Below are 10,677 nucleotides of genomic sequence, written 5' to 3' on the forward strand. Positions count from 1 at the left end.
ACAGTATATATCCTCCACATAACCTTATATGTTATTTAGATCAAGTGTGTAAATGATTTCATTATTACGTCCATATTAGCATCAGAAGTGATATATGTCAGTCAGTGGTAATATAAAGGCGTAGATACGAAATCTTGAACGGAGTATCACTTATAACATTGTACTTTGTTGATTTGTGTAAGAATAAAACAACAGGGGGCAGTACCCAAAGGGAAAGGGGGTGGGGAATTCCCGCACGGAGTATCCATATCACATCCTATTTTACCCTGTTGCTTTGTGTAAGGATAAACTTCAGAGAACAATAGACAAACGGAATGGGAGAATTTAATTGAGAGATAAAACGTTTTTATTTCCTACCATGGGCACAGTTTTGCAAGTCTCTAGTATACTTTTGAATATAACTGTCAAGTTATTCAAACAATTTTTCTTTTTTAAGTCAGTCTGTTCATTAAGAACTCTGTCTGGTGTAGAATGAAGTCAGCAAAAATGTGAATCTCTTCTAACAAATTAATATCAATACCTTTTCCGAGTCCGCAGCTCGTGGTCGCGCGGTAGCGTTCTCGCTTCCCGCGCCCGGGTTCCCGGGTTCGATTCCCGACGGGGTCAGGGATTTTCTCTGCCTCGTGATGACTGGGTGCTGTGTGATGCCCTTAGGTTAGTTAGGTTTAAGTAGTTCTAAGTTCTAGGGGACTGATGACCATATATGTTAAGTCCCATAGTGCTCAGAGCCATTTGAACCTTTTCCACTTTATGCAATAACTCCATCAGATCTGAAATGCTGCATAGAGTGTGATTGTGTGATTTCATGTAGATGCCTGGAGCAGATGTATTGGTGGGTTATGCACGTTCTTTGTAACTTATTCATACTTTTCTATAGTTGTGACCTATATAAATTTTAAAATATTGCTGCCAGTTAATTCAATGAACTGCGGATTTTTCATATATAGACTCCTGACCAGTGTTTTTAGCAATCTGAGTCTGAAATGGTACTATTATTTTACTTCTCTTGAAAATCTCTTTAATTTTCTCAAAAATATTGTAAAAAGTCAGAACTGCATATTTGGAGTTCGGTTTATCGTTTATCTTTTCCATTTTGAATTCGTAATGTGAGTCATCTCCGTAACTTTCATTTTATTCTTGCAAAATCTCACCAGGTGATCTAGGGGTAGCGCCTTCGATTAGTAATCAAAACGTCCTTGGTCCCTGATTCGAATCCCGCCACTGCTTAAATTTTGATTAATAATCAGCATTGTTGCCCGAAGGCTGACGGCATAAGAAGTCACCCTCGTTCTGCCAACGGCCTTGTCAAAGAGGGCGTAGGAGCGGACAGAGGTTAAGGAACTCTCTTGTCATAGGTGTGGGAAACTGCCCTTAACAGCGGAAGAATCAGTAATGATCAACGGCATGAGGATCCAGAGAGCAATGAAAACCACTGCATTAAAGACACGTAACGTGTATCCACACCACTTATGGCCTGTGTGTGAAAAGTGTCATGATGATCTCTTCATTGGCAAAAGATTCCGGAATAGTCCCCCATTCGGATGCCGGGAGGGGACTGCCAAGGGGGAGGTGACCATGAGAAAAAGATTGAATAAGCATCTAAAGGATAACATTCTACGAAATGGGGCGTGGAAAGTCAGAAGCTCGAACGTGGTAGGAAAACTAGAAAATCTGGAAAGGGAAATGCAAAGGCTTAACCTAGATATAGTAGGGATCAGTGAAGTGAAATGGAAACAAGACAAGGATTTCTGGTCAGAAGAATATAGGGTAATATCAACAGCAGCAGAAAATGGAATAACGGGAGTAGGATTCGTTATGAATAGGAAGGTAGGGCAGAGACTGTGTTACTGCGAACAGTTCAGCGATAGGGTTGTTCTTATCAGAATCGACAGCAAACCAACACCGACAACGATAGTTCAGGTATATACGCCGACGTCGCAATCTGAAGATGAAAGACAAAGTACATGAGATACTGAGAGGGTAATACAGTACATAAAGTCTTTGGAGACTGGAATTCAGTTGTAGGGGAAGGAGTAGAAGAAAAGGCTACAGGAGAATATGGGCTTGGGGCAAGGAATGAGAGAAGAGAAAGACTAATTGAGTTCTGTAACAAGTTTAAGCTAGTAGTAGCGAATATTCTGTTCTAGAATGGCAAGAGGAGGAGGAATACTTGGAAAAGACCGGGTGATACGGGACGATTTCATGGTCAGACAGAGATTCCGAAATCAGATACTGGATTGCAAGGCGTACCCAGGAGCACATATAGGCATAGATCACAATATAGTAGTGTTGAAGAGTAGGCTGAAGTTTAAGACATTAGTCAGGAAGAATCAATACGCAAAGAAGTGGGATATGGAAGTACTAAGGAATGACAAGTTACGTTGAAGTTCTATAAGGCTATACATACAGCAATAAGGAATAGCTCAGTAGGCAGTACAGTTGAATAGGAATGGACATCTCTAAAAAGGGACACACAGAAGTTGGAAAGAAAAATATAGGTACAAAAAAGATAACTGAGAAGAAACAATTGGTAATAGAAAAAATACTGCATTTGATCAATGAAAGGAGGAGGTACCAAAGAGTTCCAGGAAATTCAGGAACACAGAAATACAAGTCGCTGAGGAATGAAATAAAACGGAAGAGGAGGAAGCTAAGACGATATGGCTGCAGGAAAAAAGTGAAGAAATCTAAAAAGAAATGGTTGTCGGAAGGACAGACTCAGCATACAGGAAAGTCAAAACTACGTTCAGTGACGTTAAAAGCATGGGTGGTAACATTAAGAGTGCAACGGGAATTTCACTGCTAAATGCAGAGGAGAGAGCAGCTAGGTAGAAAGAAATCATTGAAAGCCTCTATGAGAGGAAGGATTTGTCTGATGTGATAGAAGAGGAAACTGGAGTCGATTTAGAAGATATTGGGGATCCAGTATTAGAATCAGAATTTAAAAGAGCTTTGGAGGACGCAACCTCAAATAACGCAGAATGGATAGATAACATTCCACTAGAATTTCTAAAATCATTAGGAGAAGTGGCAAGAAAACGGCTATTCACGTCGGTGTGTAGAATGTATGAGTCTGGCGACATACCATCTGACTTTCGGGAAAATATCATCCACACAATTCCGAAGACTGCAAGAACTGAGAAGTACGAGAACTATCGAACAATCAGCTTAACAGTTCATGCATCCAACTGAAGAATTGTTTACAGAGGAATGGAAAAGAAAATTGAGAATGTGCTAGATGACGATCAGTTTGGCTTTAGAAAAGGTAAAGGCACGAGAGAGGCAAGTCTGACGTTGTGGTTAATAGTGGAAGCCAGGCTAACGAAAAATCAAGATACGTTCATAGGATTTTTCAACCTGGAAAAAGCCTTCGACATTGTAAAATGGTGCAAGATGTTCGAAATACTGGCAAAAGTAGGGATAAGTTATAGGAACAGACGGGTAATAGCCAAGATGGAATAATGAGAGTGGACGACCAAGAACGAAGTGTTCGAATTAAAAAGGGTGTAAGACAGGGATGTAGTCATTCACGCCTATTGTTCAATCTGTACATCGAGGAAGCAATGATGGAAATAAAAGAAAGGTTCAGGAGTAGAATTAAAATTCGAGGTGAAAGGAAATCAACGATACGATTCGCTGATGATATTGTTTTCCTGAGTGAAAGCGAAGAAGAACTACATGATCTGCTGAACGGAATGAACAATCTAATGAATACAGACTATGAGTGAGAGTAAATGGAAGAAAGACGAAAGTAATGAGAAGTAGCAGAAATGAGAACAGCGAGAAGCTTAACATCAGTATTGATGGCCACAAAGCAGATGAAGCTAAGGAATTCAGCTACCTAGGCAGTAAAATAACAAATGGTGGACGGGGCAAGGAGGACATCAAAAGCAGACTAGAAGTGGCAAAAGAGGCCAAGAGAAGTCTACTAGTATCAAACATAGGCCTTAATTTGAGGAAGAAGTTTCTGAGAATGTGCGTCAGCATTCTAGGGTAGTGAAACATGGACTGTGGGAAAACCGGAACATAAGAGAATCTAAGCCGCTGAGATGTGGTGCTACAGACGAATGTTTAAACTTAGTTGGACTAACATAAGATAAGGAATGAGCAGATTCTGCGCAGAATCAGGGGGAAAGGAAGGTGTGGAAAGCACTGTAAGGAGAAGGGACTGGATGATAGGATAATAGTTAAGACATGAGGGAATGACTTCCATGGTACCAGAGGGAGCTGTGGAGGGCAAAAGCTTTAGAGGAAGACAGAGATTTGAATACATCCAGCAAGTAATTGAGGACGTAGGTTGCAAGTGCCACTCAGAGATGTAGAGGTTAGCATAGGAGAGGAATTCCTGGCGGGTCGCATCAAACCAATCACAAGACTGATGACCACAAAAAAATGTCATTACAACCTGAAGTCCAAATTCATTTTAGCAGTCATATATTTCAATGTATTAAGTTTCTACTTTGTGATCTGATAGTGGTAGCCTTACTAACATCCTCTCTAGCGCTGAATGGAAAAATGACTGATATCATTCCTGATTGTATCCGTAGTTATTTGTTTTTATATAAACACTAAAGTGTTGTCTGCCACCATATTTTTCCCACCCTGTTATATTTTCCACACTTTCCATTTGATTATTATTAATGATTTTGTCTGTAAAAATTAAAGTGCTGTCTGCCATCATATTTTTCCAGTTTAGCTAATTTTTCTATACTTTCCGTTTAGGAGCATTAGGGATAGACCAGCTCATCACTTCTGCCGGAGAATACCACCTTCCCCCGGGTACTGGCGCTGTTGTACGTAATAACGAGCCGACGAGCACACAGCTGTGGCCTGGAAATGATACGTTGCAAAGGTTTATACCTAGCAGTCATCCGACCCTTCAACGCACTCACACAGCCCGGCAACAGTTCGACGTGGCTCAGAACCAAGGTGCAGTTCGTCAGTTTCACATTAGCAAATCGCTGATACAGTTGAAAGAAGCAGTAACTGACAGGAAAAAAGCGTAGGACCAGGTGCGGATCGAACCCCGAAGCTATGGAATTGTAATCTAAGTATTATTCGCTACTGAGTCACTCAGTCACGCTTGTTACTACCAGTACGTAAAAACACTCAACATTTTTAAACATACTATTGATTTGTTACAAAATAATTCACAAGACAAAAAACAATAATTTTAAAATGAAATACGTAACACTCAAAGTTCACGCAGAAAGAGATCTACCACTGAAAATTGAGTCGAAAAGTAAGTTTTTCCTTTTCTTTTCACTGCTGATGCCATCCATCGTCCAGCAGCCACAGAAGATCACTTGCTCTCTGGGAATCTTCCGCCACCGATGAATCATCTTCGGTAAAACTGTCTGTAAGATATTTTGTTGCCTTTCCTGTTTCCAATTGAAGCCTCTAACTGAGAATTCTTCTACTTTGGAAAATACCCACTTCAGAACGTTATTAGTATTAGGAAATGAGTTGTGTCCAATTCACAACGATAAAAAAAAATTGCTGATGCTTTCGTGGCCACTTTTTTACGCATTTTCTATTGGCTTCTGCCTCGACTTCTTTGGTCGACGTTAGTTTTTCTGACGTGACGCCACCACGAGTGGATGGTACTGTAAAAGGTAACCTTCCTCCGGCTCGACTTCAGTCCATCACCGGCAATGGAGGCTGAATCTTTGACAATTACTGTCACTTGTGCTGGCGACATTTGAGCAAAATCGTTAACAAACGTCGGCCAAAGAACTCGAGGTACAAGGCAAAAGGTACTACGACAATTTACAATGATGTTTTCCTTTTGTCCATTCTCAATTTGTATCTTGTCCTGTCTACTTCCAATTCGATCATCGCAAAGGAAAACTAGTGACATAAGTTGAATCAGCATGTTAATAATGCACACGCTGAAAATAGGTGTCACGACAGGGAATCAGATAGCGACATCAGAAGACATACCATGGCATCAGCAACCTTTAACGACAAGCCACTCTGTTTGGGGGGGGGGGGGGGGAGTGAGTTTTGCATGTCTCATGGAGGGAGTCTGTGAGCGGATATCTGATTAGACGATGACGCGGAGAGATCCTGCTGTGCGCAACTGGTAGTTACAATTTTACGGAGTGCTCCACGTGGAGCATGTTTCGGAGGAGGAGGTTTTGGCATCGGCATCGAGCAGAGATCAGAGTGCTTACCCAGGAGCGGTGATCGACGGGGTGTCCAATGTTCGAGTTTATGGATGGGTCCACGGAAGGGTCGCTGTCTTGCGGATTTTCAATGTGGACGGCGTCTATGGTAAGCATCTTTGCAGCCCCGAAACATTAGAAATTTTCCAAGGTGCTTTACAACAGCTGTATTGTGTTCTTTCGACCCATTATAGCAGTGGTTCATTTAATTCATGCGGTATAGTCTTACAGTTGAATACACACATCAAAAAAAGTTTTGCATCACCTTGCTTCCGAGTGTTCCGGAACCTGTACAGAAAATTGGAATAAACATAAAAAACATTTCTGCCCTTTTTATTGCCCATGAAAACCACGCATTGCATGCTATACTACCGTACCATACAGCGAGACCTTCAGAGGTGGTGGCCCAGATCGCTGTATGCACCAGTACCTCTAATACCAAGCAGCACGTCCTCTTGCATTGCTGCATGCCTGTATCCGTCGTGGCATACTATCCACAAGTTCATCAAGGCACTGTTGGTCCAGATTGTCACACTCGTCAAGGGCGATTCGGCGTAGATCCCTCAGAGTCGTTGCAGGGTCACGTCGTCCATAAACAGTCTTTTTCAACCTATCCCAGGCACGTTCTATGGGGTTCATATCTGGAGAACATGCTGGCCAGTCTAGTCGGATGATGTCGTTATCCTGAAGGAAGTCAGTCACAAGATGTGCACGATGGGGATCCGAATTATCGTCTATGAAGACGAATGCCTCGCCAATATGCTGCCAATATGGTTGCACTATCGGTCGGAGGATGGCACTCAGGTATCGTGCAGCCGTTACGGCGCCTTCCATGAGCATCAGCGGGGTGCGTAGTTCCCACATAATGCCACCCCAAAACATCATGGAACCTCCACCTTGCGGCAATCGCTGGACAGTGTATCTAAGGCGTTCAGCCTCTCCGAGTTGCCTCCAAACACGTCTCCTACGATTGTCTGGTTGAAGGCATATGCGACATTCATGAGTGATGAGAACGTGATGCCAATCCTGAGCAGCCCATTGGGCATGTTGTTACGCCCATCTGTACCGCGCTGCATTGTGTCGTGGTTGCAAAGATCGATCTCGCCAAGGACGTCGGGAGTGATGTTGCTCATCATGCAGCCCATTGCGCACAGTTTGAGTCGTAACACGACGACCCGTGGCTGCACAAAAGCATTATTCAATATGTTGGCGTTGCTGTCACGGTTCCCCCGAGCCATAATCCGTAGGTAGCGGTCATCCACTGCAGTTGTAACCCTTGGGCGGCCCGAGCGAGGCATGTCATCAACAGTTCCTGTCTGTATCTCCTCCATGTCCGAACAACATCGCTTTGGTTCACTCTGAGACGCCTGGACACTTCTTTGATGAGAACCCTTCCTGTCACAAAGTAACAATGCGGACGCTATCGAGCCGCGGTATTGACCGTCTAGTCATGGTTCAACTACAGGCAACATGAGGCGTTTATCTTCTTCCTGTTGTAATGACTGGAACTGATCGGCTGTCAGACCCCCTCCGTCTAATAGGTGCTGCTCATGCATGGTTGTATAAATCTCTGGGTGGGTTTAGTGACATCTCTGAACAGTCAAAGGGACTGTGTCTGTGATAAAATATCCACAGTCAACGTCTATCTTCAGTTCTGGGAACCGGGGTAATGCAAAACTTTTTTTATTGTGTGTAGTTCACAATCAGTGCCACGGAAGATAGAATCAATCAGATAATGTTATCGTTGATACTCAAAGCGGAAGGCGTCGTGTACAGATTTCCAACCATTTCCATCAACTTTGCCACCCGATCATCAGTACTTACATGGCTGTGATTTGTAGGTGTTTCAATTACATTGCTGATCTTTATTATTATTGGCTCTGAGCACTATGGGACTTAACTACAAATAAAATGGCTCTGAGCTCTATGGGACTTAAGATCTATGGTCATCAGTCCCCTAGAACTTAGAACTACTTAAACCTAACTAACCTAAGGACAGCATACACATCCATGCCCGAGGCAGGATTCGAACCTGCGACCGTAGCGGTCGTACGGTTCCAGACTGTAGCGCCTAGAACCGCTCGGCCACCTCGGCCGGCTTTATACTTCATACACGGTGTTTTACACTAAATTCATCATGACAATGAGTAACCTTTCTCATTTCCATAGTTAATATACTTTGTCCAATTAATAATTTTGCTCTTCTTTTGTGGAAGATTTGATGCAGTTTATAGTTTTATTACGAGTTTGCCAATTTAGGGTTTACTACTGGGAACACACATTACTAATACACTTTTAAATTGTTCTTTGCGCAAAGATCACAGTAGTGTATCTTAAGTGTGGTTCTGCGTCAGGAGTCGTGCCGGTGCAAAAATTTATGACAGGTAATTCCAACATTATCGTACTGTAGTATCACGCATCGATATCACCCCACGGGCATTCTATAATTGGCAACGGGACTGAATGTGTCCGTTAGACGCAGACAGAGGTCGTGCGCGATATGGCGGACACAAAGGTGCACGCCCGCTCAGTCACACTTTGCGGATGAGTCAGTGAAGTAATCAGGTTGTCGCTGCGGGGCTGACCCGTACATAAACAAACTGGAATATCGCCTTAATGTTCAATGGGCGCCTAGTAGAGCATACAATGACAGTCTGGCATAATGAAAAATAGTTTGAGATGTACTGGACGTTGTACAGCACACCACGAAGCTCTATCAGTTTGCAAGTTATGATGTTTTGAAATGATTGCAGGACATCTTATACACTAAAGCGACAGACGTTATTGGATATCTCCCAATATAGTGTCTGATCTCCTTTTTCTCGGCGTAGTGTGGTAACTCCACTGGCATGATAACTCAACAAGTCGTTGGTCGTCCCCTGCAGAAATACTGAGCTGCTGCCTCCGTTGCCGTCTATAAATGCTAAAATGTTGCCGGTGCAGGATTCTCTGCACGAACTGATCTCGCATGTATGTCCCATAAATGTTCGACGGAAATCATCTGGGTGGCCAAATCATTCGCTCGAATTGTGCACAATGCTCTTCCAACCAATTGCGAACAATTGTGCCCTGGTGACATGGCGCATTGTAATCCATAAAAAATCCATCATTGTTTTGGAAGTTGAGGTCCATGAATGGTTGCAAATGGTCTAGAAGTAGTTGAACATAACCCTTTCCAGTAAATAATAGGATCAGTTGGGCAAGATGATCCAGTACACCTCATGTAAAAACAGCCCATACGATTATGAACCCACCACCAGCTTGCACAGTGAGTTTTTGATAGCTTGACCCGTCGCTTTATGGGGCCTGTGCCACACTCGAACCATACTATCAGCTCTTGCCAACGTAAATAGGGACTCACCTGACCAGGCCACGGTTTTCCGTTCGTCTAGGGTCTAACCGATATGGTCACGAGCTCAAGAGAGGCGCTGCAAGCGTTGTCGTGCTTTTAGCAAAGACACTCGTCTGCTGCCGTAGCCCATTAACGCCAAATTTCACCGCATTGCCATAATGGATACGTTCATTGGATGTACCACATTGCCATCTACGGTTATTTCACACAGTGCTGCTTGTCTGCTATCAGTGACAGCTCCATGCAAAAGTCGCTGCTCTCGATTGTTCAGTGAAAGCCTTCGGCCACAGCGTCGTCAGTGGTGACAGGTAATAACTGAAATTTTGTATTCTCGATAACCTCTTGACGCTGTGGATCTCGAAATAGTAAATTTCCTAACTGAAATCTGGGTTTCGCAGGATAGAGCGGATCAGATTATGGTTGTGGAGGGGCCCGTTATCAGTTACCGTCAGTTGCACAAAACACAAACTTTATTTTCCTAAGAACACATTGCTTTAAAAGGATCAAAATAAAACAATATGGCTGAAGGCCTAGTTAAGAAAACTTGAGATACGTCCTGGGCTGAAGGCACAAAACCACACAAAAAAAAAGAAACAACGGCTGAAGGCCTGAACACATGTTATAAAAAATTGCTTTAAAGAATTCACGTGGCTGAAGGCCTTATTTAAAAAAATACTTTACGTAAATACATACACAATACATTGAACAACTCAGGGCTTAGGGCCTGGATAATTTCAGGCAGAGGAAACTTTTTTAAAAAAATTAGTTTTAAACAAACCACTATTCAAAATTTTAATTTAAGCTGGCTGAAGACCTTATCTAAAACATATTACACGTAAAAGCTCAGCTGAAAGCCACACTTTGGAGATCGAACAACTGAGCGATTAAGCCCTGAATAACAACAATTTCAGATAGAACACACTTTCAAAATTTAGTTTTTAAATAATTCAGTCTTCAAATTTTCATTTATGTCAGCTAAAGGCCATATTATAAAATTAAAACAAACTAAATTAATTGATGGCCGAAGGCCTCGCACAGTACCTCAGACTAAGATGGAAATCACAATCTAAAACCAACAGAACAGTGGTGCGCAGAAGTGTTCCAAGGGTCGGCCTGAGGAGGTAGCTCTAATGTAAGGTGAGGTGAGACAGGCAGCCA

This window comes from Schistocerca nitens, chromosome 8 (genome assembly GCF_023898315.1).
Source record: "Schistocerca nitens isolate TAMUIC-IGC-003100 chromosome 8, iqSchNite1.1, whole genome shotgun sequence".
Lineage (NCBI taxonomy): Eukaryota > Metazoa > Arthropoda > Insecta > Orthoptera > Acrididae > Schistocerca > Schistocerca nitens.